The 13,075-nt window shown below is 41.0% G+C and overlaps 1 protein-coding gene across 1 annotated transcript in view; it reads right to left on the reverse strand.

Moving 5' to 3' along the window:
* Window positions 1-13,075, reverse strand: part of LOC103903260 (netrin-4) — a 54,722-nt gene that overhangs the window by 17,728 nt on the left and 23,919 nt on the right. The gene's annotated exons all lie outside the window — the stretch shown is intronic.

Below are 13,075 nucleotides of genomic sequence, written 5' to 3' on the forward strand. Positions count from 1 at the left end.
CTAATGATGTAGATTTTTCCTCTATCTTCCAGTTTAAATGCATGTGGCAACAATTTCTTTTTAACTCTCCAGTTGGCTATTTTACTACTACATTGATGAACAGCCTCTAGAGTATTTAAATTGGGTAACCTAACACAGCTTATTTTGATTTACAAGTTCAGGGCAAGAGCATGGAAAGAGCCTGGGCAGGCAGTCACCTCCAGCCAGTGTCAAACGTGCTCTTGGCTAGCAGAGTTGAGTCACAGGAGAGCACAGTCTAACAGAGGATGCTGGACCCTGTCTTATTTGACATTAACAGTGGTCTGGAAGAGAGAGTAAATATAGGACAATGAAATCACCATGAATTACTAAATTACAAATTGTTAGAAGAATGAGCAAGTAGTCCTGGACCTCCTAGCACAGTTAAAAATGTAGCAAAAATATTAAACCTGGAAAAATACCAACCAGTATACCCACAGAAAAGCAATCCAAACCACACATTCTGTGAGGGGAAAGCACTGATGTTTGAAGAGACTTAGGTACAGTAGGCACCAACCTACCAACTTACGTATGAATATATATCTATAATAGGTTAGCAGAAAAGGCCCAGTAAAATTTTGGGCTGTGTAACTAAGAGCACTGTAACCCCAAGTGGAAAGGAAATTGTACCTGCAATGCTGTGTTAGTTTTGAACATCTTATTACCGGATAAATGAGAAATTGGAAGATGTTCAACAAAAATGAGCAAAAGCTGGCATGGCTAAAGAATGGAGCTGATCTACAAGCACTAAGCATATAAACCCACCTAAGCTAGGAAAGAACAGTTTACAAAATATTTGAGGGGGAAACAAAGAAAGAAGCACAAAAAGTCTTGATTAAAACTGGCTGAATTAGTAGAGTTCTCTCTGTGACTATTTGCTTGAAAAATTACTTGAAAAAAGAACTTGCTTCCTCTGTAGTTATCTGCCTTCATTGGAACACAGTAATGATTTTTTAATCATGAAAATATTCTAATATATGTCAGTTTTGGAATCAGGTATTCACACCAGAAACCTGACCTTGGAAACTGAGCTAGTCCAGCCTTCAAACAGAAAGTTACTATTGAAACTGGTTCTGTTCTCAAGTCATTTCACGCACCAGGAATATAATAGCCAGTTCCACTATAGGCTGTGATTTGGTGCACAAGATTCTGTAATATCAAGCCACATCCAAGAAGTGCATTACAGGAAGGTTTTTATGTTGTGGGGTTTGGTTTTTTTTTTTTTTAAATTAAGAAATAGGCTTCCAATATCTGTTTGCAATGCCTCAGAGAGAGGATTTCCTGGAGAAATTATTCAAGGAAATATCCAGCGTAGGGAGTGGGAGAAAGGGAAAGGTGGTACCATAGGTCATGTTCTACACTCATCACAAGAGAAGCTGGCTGCGGTATCACGCAAGGAGACACTTGTACTAGAGCAGCTGTACCAGCTACTAGAAAGGAAGGTTTGTGGGGTTTGGTTTTTTTTTTTTTTAAATTAAGAAATAGGAAATAGGACCCATGGAATTAATAATTACGAGATGACTTCTTCCAATATCTGTTTGCAATGCCTCAGAGAGAGGATTTCCTGGAGAAATTATTCAAGGAAATATCCAGCGTAGGGAGTGGGAGAAAGGGAAAGGTGGTACCATAGGTCATGTTCTACACTCATCACAAGAGAAGCTGCGGTATTTCACACGCAAGGAGACACTTGTACTAGAGCAGCTGTACCAGCTACTAGAAAGGAAATTAACTCTATCCCTGCCGAAACCAGGACAGAAACGCACAGAAATCAGGGACTAGACCCCTCTCCCTCTGTGTGCTGTTGAGGATGCTAAGCTCTGTAACCACTGTCACAGCTCTGGCCCACTGCACGTTACACAAAAAGCAGAGGCTGAAATTTCATTTTGAATGGGGTGTGAATTGAATCTAATCCTTTAATCTCACCACTAATGTGAGTTATGTTTCTCCATAGTCTTTCCTGAAAGTCAGACTCTCCCTTTGCAGTCTCCCCTTCCCCCATCTCGCATAGCAGGTAGCTTGGGATCAAGAGAGAAATGTTAAAAAGAGCAGTTGCGTGAATGCACTCCCCTGCCCCCAAACTCATCTCCCTGCAGCAATTTGCTCTCCGCTCCCCTGGTTTCTAATCCTCCCAGACCAGATATGTCATGTAGCTAGCAAAGGGGATAGGCTGCAGCTGATGCCATCGCCCCTCTATGGCCAGCTGGCAGATTTGCTGCTGCACAGAGCGGTTGGCTGCCTCCTCACGGAAGACTGAGCACAGACTTCAGGGTACGCATTTTTGTCAGAGCTCAGCACCAGTAAACCTCAGGAGGATACAGCATGTAGCACATTATGTGATGCCTCTCCAGACCTTTGTACAAGAAAGTCATCTACGTTCAAAGCGCTAAATAGGATCACAAATTTCAGAGACAAAGACAAAAATACTAATAAGCAACAGTTTCAGGCTTCTCCCTGTTTGGGTTTGGCTCTTCAGGCTTATGAGTTCCCCCCTGTGGACACTATGACTGCTTTTCAGAAGCCATAGAACAGAGAAAAGGACCAGGAGTGACCCAGGACCCAGAACCATAGATTTTAATGTCCCCAAACTTCAGACTCTATCTGAACTTTACAGCTCATTCCAAAATGGATCAGAACCAAAATCTTGGATTCAGTCACTTCTTCGGAAAATGCTAGTGTATTTCAATGCAAAATTTGTAAGTTCGCCCATTGGGTTTTTTAGAGATATATACACAAACTGTGCATTTACTATATAAGAAAACTACATGAAAGAAGTGCTGAGATTGTATAGTTGGGAAATGGCAGAATTAAACCATGCAATCTTGTTTTAGCCTTGAATGACATGATCAAATATTCATTATTCCACAGGACCCTGTGCTTACAGTGCACAGCACAGATGGTGTGAACACTCATGAACAATTATTCAGAAAGTAAACAGGAAAATTCAGTGAGAAAGAAAGAGTCCGGTTGTTCCTTGGAGGTAACTAGATGTGTTAGTTTGCTTGTTGCCCACTGGTTTGTTGCAAACTGTAGTTTGTGGAGGCTATCTAGGAATGGCACGTTGTGAGTAGGACAGAAGCATAAAGGATGCTTCCTGCTTGTGATCCCTGCTATTGAACAGTTTACCAAATATATGTAGAAGGGTGACTGGCTTAGACAAAAGGGTTGAAAAGCCAAGCAGCCAGGAGAGCCACTGAGCAGGCAGAAGTAAACAGCGGAGCTGGCATGGAACTTTTTTAGGAAGCGTTAGGTCTGAAAAGTAACCTTTTCTGTATAGGTTTAACAACAAGGAAAAGAGAATTGATGGGTACTGGGGCAAAGGAAAAGGATAATGAAGAGAAAGCAATTCTGCCATGTGTTACCTGTGGATGGAATCTCATGGAAGATTTTTTTCTGTGGAGAGTAATCTCACAGACAGCATTCATAGGTGAAAACAGCTAAGAAGGAGAGTGCAACATGAGGGGACACTGAAGTATAGAAAGGAGTTGGACATGAGAGCAGAGACACAGCTCAGGTAGAACACAGACAAGAAAGGTGATTCACGGATGTAAGCAGCCACTGCAGAAAGACTGGTTAATGCAGGAAAAACTGAGCTGTGGAAGAGACACATTACACTTAAGCGTGAGGTGAAATAAGGGTAGGTGAGGTAGCTCTAAGTAACAAGAGACAAACAATTTGTTCTGTTAGAGAGGAAGACGTAGGAGAGGCAGCCAGAGACCAAAGTCCAGGAAGGAATAAAAATGAGATACAGGAAGCTGTCAGATAAAATAGGAAGTGGAATATCTGCTTAGGAAAGGGAGAATGAGAGAGTCGCACTCAACACGAGGAGTGCAGGCATGTCCCTGACTTGTTATTCCCTGCTGAAGTAAGTCCACATCTCTCTCACAAAAGTGGGTCCAAAAAACCAGAAGATTGTGCCCTCTACCAAATGCAAGATCTCAGGATGCACTAGATCTCACTGGAACACAAAGACAATCACACCAAGGTAGAGAAAAATAGTCAGAAAAGTACAGATTCAGGGGAACTACACTGATATTTTTCTATGCCCTAGAAAACAGGGTAGAGTTGCAAGGAGATAATGATGATTAAGGATCAGGGAGCAGCAAGGACCAGTTGCTCTCTAAAGGTTGTAGAGCTATAAGCTGAGGGTTACCACAGCACAGGCTGTGCCCTTACTGAGGGAGCACCGTCCTGAGCACAGTGGGCAGAGCAGTGAGCTGGTACCACAGTCCATCGACAGCCCCAGACACAACAAGGGGATGGACCAGGGGCAATTCAGGAGCAGCAAGAGGCAGGCCCAGAAACAAGCCCATAACATGGGTTCAAAGTCCATCCAGGATGCAGAATGAGAGACAAGCTACAACACATGTGAGGGCATCCACGAGGAGGGAAGCTACCTACAACATAGGCCCAAGGTCCATCCAGGAGGCAGGGCCACAGACAGGCACATCCACAGCATAGCTCAAACAGGGATTAACAGCCCAGGGCTGAGCTTAAATGGAGCCCCCAGGCCAATGGACAGAGAGCTTGGGTAGGAGTCCCAGGTGGGGCTGGTCAGGGCCGTTAAAGTCCTTTTAGTGCCTTCAGGACCCTGAAAATAGTTCTTTGATTGCCACTGGATTAATGTCATTGGGAGCTTTAGGATATCCAACTACTAGGAGGCATCTGAGGAAAAAAATACTTCAGCTTTCTAGATTTGGAGCTGGCAATCCAGGTGGAGGGAGCTTCAAAGCAATATGTGAGGAACAGAGGCTTATATGAGATTCATGTCATCTATTAGGAAACCTAGCCAATTTTCAGCTAAAGCCTGATTAGTTTATGACAGGGATTTATATGAATACATATAAATGTATTAGAATCATAGAATCATAGAATCATGATCATCATGAATCATGAATCATGATTCATGTATGGATACAGCAGGAGAAAGATTGAGATCCAGGAGATTTCTGTCTCGCATCTCTCATATTTCACTTTATCCTCAATGTTCAATATGTGACACTGCATCACTTGACATATACTGATCCTTAGATACAGAAGTATTTAGTCCTGTATGGGCTTTTCCACGGTGCTCATTGCTGCAATAATTGAGTACTTCAGAAATATTAAGGAATTTATTTTTATGACACCTGCCTTCATCTGCTTCTCCTCATTACTGTGATAACTCTAGCTGTCTCCAAGGATCATTCCCATTTATTGGAGCATCATTGTATTGAGAGTTCAGTTGCTCTGACAAATTTTTTTTGAAACTGGATGGTGCCTTCCAAAGTTATTGTGGGGAATGGATCAGAGAAATAGATGCACTGGCAGGCAGGCAGACTGTGTGATCATATAAGCCTCCCATTTCATAAAACCAGTCTGAAGTACTATGAGCATAACCTGTAATAGTTTGTATTCTTGCAGGCTTGCTTTCCGAGTGCATTCAGCCAGGGTCACTCATGTCACTAATGCATGCTATGAGCTTTGAAAGATGAAAACTGTTGCTTTAAATACTGATATTCTGGCTGCATCAAGTTCCAGTTTTCTAATCAGCTTTTGCAAAGGGTAGAAGTTCATAGACTGTCATACTTGCAGTTAGAGGATACTATTAGTCCAGGAAAGGAACAAAAATGCTATGCTGTACTCTCAATCACCATCATATTGGATTTAATGATCACTTGAAAGCAAGCTCAGCTTTTGTGTCTTGGTATAGTAGCTATATTCTCAGGCTGTGGTTTCATGATGTAAAGTCTTTGCGGGCAATCTCGATTTGAGACATTTCTGCTTTCCTTACTACTTCTTTCTGTGCTATCACCTCCTGCATCATGCCCTGAGTCATGTGTAAATGGGGCTGTGAAACTAAACCATGTTAAAAAAAAAGTTAAAACCACTTTTTTTTCCTTGGCACTAGTATTTTTAATCTGGATTAATTCCCTCATGTGCCTCACAGTACAGTCGTGCTGTTACAAGTCTGGTATTGCTGCCAAAGGCTTTGATTTGTACATCTACCACCTGAGCAGCTTTGAATCAGGACATAGAGGAGGTTATAGCTTCATGGATTTTAATGCCAGGATGATCAGTTGAATCATTTAGCTTGACCTGCTACACTAAGCCATGGATTTCATCCAGTAGTTCTTCCATGGGGCTCAGTAATTTCTGGTTGATTTATAGCAAATAGTGTAGAACCATATCCTGCTTTTATACAATGGTTCCAAGAAATTACATGATACTTATTCACCTTTGACTGCACAAAGTTGCTTCACCTGAATTCTGATCCATAGCTGAGAGAGGGAGTGGACATTTTCCATCTGTTTGTCCTGCAATTTTTTTATTTTTAAACTCTGTTCAGTTTTGTATAATACCTGAAGCCTCTCGCTTTCTCTCTGCCCATTTAGTTTCTTTTACTTTTTGTCCTTTCAGTAAATGTTGTGGTGGTTGTTCTTTCTCCCGGGCTATACTCAGTCTATTTTGGGGCTTTTTTCCTAATGAATGAAGGTTAAATTTGGAAGCCTTCCAGAACAGAGCAACTGTTGCTGATTCGGAGAAAATGTTTGTCTTTGGGCTCTGTATTCACTTTGTAATGTCGCCAGAGAAATTTTGGATACAGCAGTTTGCAATGACATCAGAGGCTAGTCTCTTACCTGCTTTTAGTAAAATGACTCTTTCTGGGTCATTTTGAGCGGTTAAATACAAAACAGTGTCTGCTATTCTGCTTTGTTTCTCTTACAGTTCAAGTGGGCTCTGTTGTCTCTCCAAATGAAGAGATGTATCCATGCAGATTTATAATAAATCCTTCAATATGAGATCCTGAGGAGAGCACATACGACTTTTAAGAGGCCAAATTAAAAATTTCCATCAACTTTTTCAAATTCACAAATACCTAAAAGAATGGGTGGCTTGGGAGTAAGTCCCAGATTACAGTGCCTGCTATGGGTAGATTGATGTTCAAATTCCTGCTCTAATCAGGAATGAAAAAAGCAATTATTTCCCTACGTCACTTGCTGGTTTCTGGGAAAAGGTCTAATAAGTGTATGTGTCTAAAAACTAGTACGCATATGGGTGTTTTCTGAGGGAACTGAATTTCTGGCTCATACTTGGTCACTTTGGTAAATTAAGTCTGAGGGAACTTGGCAGGGATAAGTAGAGCTGGGACACTTGGGGCAAGGCCACCTGAGCCCATACAGGTTTCGGTCTCCACAGCAGTGAGTGAATGAGCTGCCACTGGTTCCAAATTCACTGAATAGGTAATGGTGAAGAAAAATCAGTAATAGTATTTATTTGAATATTCCGACTGGCATCACTAAGACCTTTTTGAACAGTGACTAAAGAACAGGATAAATAGACCAGAAGAGGTACAGAATTCATGCTTCATGTGAGGGAATATAACGCAGCCTGTGACAGTTTCAAGACACAACTCCATCCTCTGCCTGAATTCACCTCCATCGGTCTTTACACACACGCCTGGCTGTACCTTAGCCCACATTTCACTCTGCTTTCTTATTGTTTTCTTTCTGAATCCTAGCTTGACTTATTTATTTTGGGGGCAAGCCGTCCTCTTATTTTTACCTACAGTGCCAACAACTCCGTTATCAATCTGTAACAAACTACATACAGTAAGTATGTATGCAGCACATAGTAACAGCTGTCACGCTGAAATGCAGCCCCTGAGTTACAGCAGGTCACCAGCTGTTGGTGAGTGTCTTAAGAATGGAGGAAGCAGAACGGGGAGCGAAGCTCAGTATTTTAACAGGTGAATGCTTGAATCACAGCATAACGAGTAAATACCACCGTTCAAATCTCCTGAAAGTGAATGGCACAAGTGAGTTTGGTCCTGTTCAAGGCTTTGTTCCTGATGCCACTGAACAGTCTGGCCTGACTGCCAACCTTTGCTGTAGAAAGACCCAGAATTAGTTTTCAGGGGAGGCGGAAATGGGAGAAGCTCTAGATTCTGATATATGGACAAGGATTTGTGGATTTACAGGTCAGGCATAATGGGTTAGCACACTGTGGACAGTTCAGAGAAGTTTGGACATGACCTGTTCATTCAACAGGCAAAATAATTCTGTCATTTACTTTGTAGTAAGTCTGGCTAACTCCAGCAACTGTCTCGACTTAGCTGGGTTTCTACTGGTTAATCCACAGTGGCTCTAAGGGTGTGTGGGCCTGTGACCTCGACTCTGAATTTTTACCTCTGTATTGAGTGAACTTGGCAGCATGCATAGCCCCCTTTCAAGTGAAATTATGTTGAGTAATGGAATAGATGAAGCCAAGAGAAAAATAGTTTTCTGCAACTTCTCTGCAGATGGCTGCAGCTTGGAGAGTGGGGGAAGGGCAGGGCTGAAAAAGGCGCAGGACCAGCCAAATTTATAAGGAATCTGGAAAGGGAGAAAAAGGGCGAGAAAGTCCTTGATTTCGCAGAAAACTTGTGCACAGCAAGGAAAGGATTCTAAACGTCTAAAGGATGCAAAGCTAATTCCCAGAACCCTTCCAGCATAGTGAGTGAACCAAGGCAAGGAAATATAGGTAGGATTTTATAACTTTTGCACTGAGTAATACGGAATTTGTTTATAATCCTGTGCGAAATTTCTCCATATTTTGTGTGCACCTGCTGCCAAAGCGTTAAAATGCAAACTCCATACACCCACAAGGTACAACTCTAGAAAGATTTGATTAAATTACTGGGAGTTTTATTGGGGATGAGTGAACTGGCTGAAAGACCTTGAAAAGCCTTTGTAAAAGACTGAAAACTTTTGTTCTAGTAACACGTAGGTGAGTTGAGGACAGAAACAACATAGCAGTCTATTCAGTCCCAAGGGAGCTTAAAAACACAAGGACTTAATGTATGAGGCCAAACACAGCAGCTCCTATAATTGTCACATCACAGCAACGTCCTAGTGTTGGTGGCTGTGTCAAATTCAACTTAGAGAGACAGAACAGTATGTATTGCATGGAGCTTAAATGAAAGAACCTCAGAAATATGCTGTACTATGGGACGTCTGAGAGGTATTGGTAGCAAGTGGTGGCTGATAGCTGTGAGATGAAGCCATTATTTCTCTCTCTTAGACACACACACACAGACTCTTATAGCTTTAACGTGAAAAGCAATCCGTAAAAGAAATATAAGGCATATTTTACCAGTCCTAAAATATATTTACAAGTGTTTCAAATCAAATGTTTCTACTAGCAGGGTTAGTATGGTTCTTTCACAGAGATGAAAGTAGCAGAGAACATCACTTAAATGATTGAAACAACAAAAAATGCTATTAATGACAGCAATTAAGCAATAAAATTAAAATACATTAAATAGTTCACCCATAGCCATTGCTTTTAAGAAAAGCTGTGTTTAAAGGCTAATAATGTCAGATAGGAAATTGTTTGCTACCCCGTCCCACAAAATAAGAGACAGTTTCCTACAAGTAAGATGGGTGTCTGCATGGGTGGATCTACACTGAGCCCTGATTCAGGAAAGCATTTAGGCATGTGTTTAAACACCATTCCTGAATCGGCATGTTTTTCTGATTTGGACTTCAGCAGTAGTAAAAGACATTTCCACAACAATAATAAAATGTAGGAAAAACTTGTTGACTTTATAATTGCAGAATTCCTGCTGACTGAACCACTATATGGATCATACTGTCAAAACTGTGGTTATTCTCTAAACCATAGATACTCAAAACATCATGTTGATGGTATGAATGCCAGATGCTCTGGCTGCAAAACACAGGTTCTCAGTAGAGCTCATGGAGAACCTGCATGGTTATCAAGTTAAACACACTGATTATAATCAGAAGAGGGTAGAAGCACAGCCCACACACCCTATGCGCAACAAGCAAATTAAAGATGCAGTATGCCATGGTGTATTGTCAGGGTACACCAAAGTAGCCAAATTAGCCATCTTTCAGAAGATGAAATAGCACTCACAGACTAATTTGATTTCAGAGCTCAACAGAAAGCAGTGTATGTCCCCTCTAAAAGGGAGCGTGTTGGCCAGTGCAGGTGGATAAGGCTGCACAGCAGCACAAAAGTTCTCCTGCTCTTGCCTGCACTTCAGTGGGCAGTGCTAAGTGGAAAGGCAGGAGGTGGGCAGAACCTTCTACTAAACCACCTAGGAATGGTCCCTGGAACCATTTTAGACCTAACATTACCTGAAGCTTACCTGAATGTCAATTCAGAACTGGGTGAACTACTGCTTACGTGTGTCCCTGCTATTCCAGTTGAAATGGCTGTAATGCAAAGTAGTGCTGATTCTGTTGGGAGGGGAGGACAATCTTTTTAAAGTTTGAGTCTAGTGTCAAAGAGCCAGCAAAACCAGAAATATTCACAAAAACTGTGGAGAGGAACCCAGATTACAGAGCCTAAATCTGTACTGAACAGGACTCTGAAACCTTAAAGATCTTTTCATCAGGACTACTACTGAAGGTTTTGTGCAATACCTGATGTAGCATCTGAGTCTAAACTATAAGAAACCTAACCAGAATGAATACATTTTTTGAAAGGAGACACCCCAGACACCAACCCAGGGGTGTGCTTGAATTTGGAGGATACAATATGTCTAAAATAAAGGGGAAATATGTACGTATTTTTGCTTGGATTCAAATTTTTAACAACTCAGAAGGACAGGGGTGTTGATTTTTGGGGTGGCCAAGAACCAACTTCTGGCAGTAATGGAGGCATTACTTTAATGTGCCAGTCTTCCTCACAGTCACTCTGAAACAGCAAGAGAAGCATGGGATGTATAGGAAAGCTCTTTTTTAGATTTATTTAGGTATTCTTCTGTTAAGGTTTCTGGTGACTTTTGTGTGAATGTGATAAAATAAGATCTTCTGGATGTGGCCTACAAGACAAATCTGAATATCCTTTTCCAACTTTTATCTAAGTAGTTTTTTGAGAACTTAACTGTCATTTAGAGTCACAGTTTTGAAGCACATCTTGCCCTAGGAAACTAGGAACTCACTAAAACTATCCACTAAAATTAAAGAGAACCTTTCCATGATGCTCCCCTGTCAGCTTCTTTGTCATCTCTGAACACAAATATCTGAAACTTTCTCATCCACCTGCACATTCCCACAAGGATTCCTGTGAAATGCGTTGGTCCACTGTGGGTAGCAAAGGTGTCAGCAGCACCACTTTCTTTTCATGTAGTTCATGTAATTCATGACTACTTTTTGCTCTGTAATTTATACGATGATCTCTATTTTCAGATCATTATGGGCAGAGCTTGAAGTCCATATTCAGTTTTAATTTTTGGAAAAAAAACAGCACAGGGATCTGTTTCTAGAATTTATTCTGACGTGATCTAGAAGCTCTTGTAGTCTTTTTTTTTTTTTCAACATTCCTGACACTACTTACATAGTTGATGTACACAGGATAACTTTTTCTTAAACAAAACCTACTGTTTGAGTTGCCAACTACAACAGAGAGCACCTCCTGCATCCCTGAGTGCTGGACATCATACAGACTAGCACAGCTTGGATCAAATAATGTGAAAACTTAGCTGGGGATTATCAGTAGAACTGCACAAGATATTTGAAGAGGAGGTAATATTTGCAAGGGATACGACAGGCAAGTCACCTAGAAAATTGCTGTAGAAAAACAAGTTTTACCTTATGTAACCTCCATTATGCCAAACAAGGAATCTTACTTAGGACCAGATCCTGCTCCCTTTGAAGTAAGTGGAAAACTTTCCATTTGCTTCATTGTGGAGGATCAGACCCACAGGGAGTCTAGTTTGTCTCTGTAAACAGGATAAAGAAGCAAAAGAAACATCCGAGGCAACTTGTAAGAATTTCCTGGCAGGGTAGGTACCAATAATTAACAAGAAAAAAACCCTAATGCTTTATACAAAAACATTTTAATCCACATTCTCTTTCCTCTGTCCATACTTACTTCTCATGGACTAGAAAGAGAATTGTGAAATGTTTGGCAAACAGAAAGGACTTTGGTCTAGATTCTGTGTTCTGCCCATGTGCGCTTTCTGCTTTGTAAACTTTGTTCTGGAAGCACCCCTGGACTCAGCTAAAATGTGTCATCAAAGCAGATCGTAAACCTGACAGCTCTTACTAACTTTGTTGGAGCTTAATAAAGAAACAATTTACTGTGGAGCAACACATAACTTTGTACATCCTGCAACAGCAATACCTGGGACAGGATTACATTCCATTGCATCCAATGGTAGAAGAAGACTAGAGGTATTCAGGTGGCCAGGTCCTGGCAGTTGTTTCCCTTATAATGGCATATTAATGCCCTCCATTTAAAAGAAAATGCTTCTCTGTAGTTTCTGCGGCAAAATGCAATCTCAATAATTTCTCTCACTGACAAAGGAGCTACTTGTAAGAGTTTGAATAATACAGGCCATGAAATTCAGAAAGGAGAATTTTGTCCTTAGCTATCATAAGAAGCTATTTAAGTTGGTTATGACATCTCTGTGTCTCTTTTTTTTTGGTCTGAGGAAAGGAAATAGAAAACAAGAAAACATCACTGTCAATAGCAACAAACCCCAAATTCAAGATATGTTTGTCCAGAAGTTTCTTGCCTATTGTTTACAGCTCCCATCTTAATTTCTCAAGTTTTTCTCCTGTCTGACATGATATTCTCAGTAGTTAATAAGGGAAGTGTGATCTAGATAAACTGTGTTCAGGTGGGTGCGTGGCTTGTTCAAAAAAAAAGCCACATTGAAAGAGTAATTATTACTGGTTTGCTGCCAAAATAGGAAGTCAAAGGACATTTCCACTGGATCCTATCGAAGTCTACTTTGAACCTTGCTGTAGTCAGTATTTTCACAAATGACTTATGGCCAGAGAGAATATGCATGAAACTAGCTAGGATTTCAAGCTATGAGGAACGATGTACCATTTGGAGGTCGGTTGTACAATTTGCAGTTTTCTTGTATCCATTTGTTTCCATGACACTGTGGTGTCTGTGACATTGCTTCCCACAGAGCTGCATTTCCTGGTGGCAGCCTCAGTGGAGAAGCCAGAAGCTGTATGGGTTGTCATGACTGAACTGACAGATCCGCAGATAAATTGATCATTGACAGATTATCTAGTAGTCATAGATCATCTAGTCCCTCCAAAATAGTGTT

Source organism: Aptenodytes forsteri, unplaced genomic scaffold (genome assembly GCF_000699145.1).
Source record: "Aptenodytes forsteri isolate BGI_AS27 unplaced genomic scaffold, ASM69914v1 Scaffold53, whole genome shotgun sequence".
Classification (NCBI taxonomy): domain Eukaryota; kingdom Metazoa; phylum Chordata; class Aves; order Sphenisciformes; family Spheniscidae; genus Aptenodytes; species Aptenodytes forsteri.